This window comes from Octopus bimaculoides, chromosome 6 (assembly GCF_001194135.2).
Source record: "Octopus bimaculoides isolate UCB-OBI-ISO-001 chromosome 6, ASM119413v2, whole genome shotgun sequence".
Taxonomy (NCBI): Eukaryota; Metazoa; Mollusca; class Cephalopoda; order Octopoda; family Octopodidae; genus Octopus; species Octopus bimaculoides.
This window is the reverse complement of record NC_068986.1, coordinates 85,480,253-85,481,936: the sequence shown is the minus strand read 5'-3', so window position 1 is coordinate 85,481,936 and position 1,684 is coordinate 85,480,253.

Here is a 1,684-nt window from a genome sequence, read left to right as displayed (position 1 = left end):
TTATATGTATAATATATATATTTTTTATATATATTATATATTATATATATATATATATATATATATATATATATATGTGTGTGTGTATATGATAGACGTATAATATTTATAAGACATATACCTATATCAAAGCATACAAACACATTCATACGTCACATACACATATTCACACACACACTCACATGTTCAAACCCAAAACATAGATTATACTTCGTACATAATTTCATTAAAGATTTTTAAAATAAATTTAGCCTCACGAAGAAAGATATGTAGTACTTCATATAGATATCATCTACGTATGTATATTTATGTATATATTGTTATGATTTTGAATGCACAAGCATATGAGAATATGTGTTGCAGAAATGGAAAAAATATCTAAGATATAAGTATTTAATATAACTATGATAGTTTCATGGAACATATATTCTTCCGAGGCATTCTTAATAATGAACTTTTTGACTTAAATGATATAAATAGGCGTTGGATAATCCTCACATTCAAGTAATCAAGATGATTTTTATAGTTATGCTATTAAGAGGAAAATTGAAAGTTTTAAGGATGCAGTGTCCTGATAATTAACAACCAACTTAGTTTTATTATTCCATGCTTCAACAGTTTTGAGCGTGAAAAAGTTGGTTTCCAAAAGTTATGCTTTGTTATATAAACATGTTCACGAATTGTAAAGATATTGATTTTCAAAAAGATGACCACAGTTGTTGGAAAAGTGATGGATAATATTTTGGGCTTCTAAAGTGTCAGGCGCTAGATGTCAAAGGCGTAGTGTATTAATTGCCAGAGAATCGAGACATTCAGGATATAAGTGACTTGTATAGTTATCGTACTTTACACATGTTTGATATCGCTTGTCACTGGAGGAAAAGAACATAATTTTAACATTACCAGCTTTTTTCCCTCTGTTGTGCAGTATTCGATTGCTTACTAGGCTTAACATAGTTTGACTCACTAACTACAGAAAATATATAGGTGCAGGCAGGATTATGTGGTAAGAAGCTTGCTTCCCAACCACATTGTTCTGGATTCAGTCCCACAGCGTGGCACCTTGGCCAACTGTCTTCTACTATAACCTTGTGAGTGAATTTGATAGACAGAAACTGAAACAAGCCCGTCGTGTATACATGTGTGTGTGTGTTTGCCCACACACCATCATTTGACAACCAATGCTGGAATGTTTATATCCCCGTAACCTAGCGGTCCGGCAAAATATACCGATAGAATAAGTACTGGGCTTACAAAGAATAAGTCTTCGGTTCGATTTCTTCGACTAGAACCCTTTAAAGCGGTCCTTCAGCATGGCCGCAGTCAAATGACTGAAGCAAGTAAAAAAAAATAAGTGTTCAAAATAATTTTAAAAAGATGTTTAAAATTTGTGGAAGGTAGAGTCCAAAAGAGTACGAAATTCAGTCGTAATGTGGCTGGAGTGGTGGTATGTGGATGGGGAACGGTACTGAATGTTCGGGAGGTAGTTAAGATGCAAGTCCAAGAGAGTAAGAAGTTCATGTATGTATGTATGTATGTATGTATGTATGTATGTATGTATGGCAGAAGGCGCTTACCCAAGACAGTTGCCCAGTGGGACTCAACCCGGAAATTTGTGGTTGGGAAGCAAACTTCTTACCACACAAACATGTCTCATCCTCCAGGTGTGTGTGTGTGTGTGTGT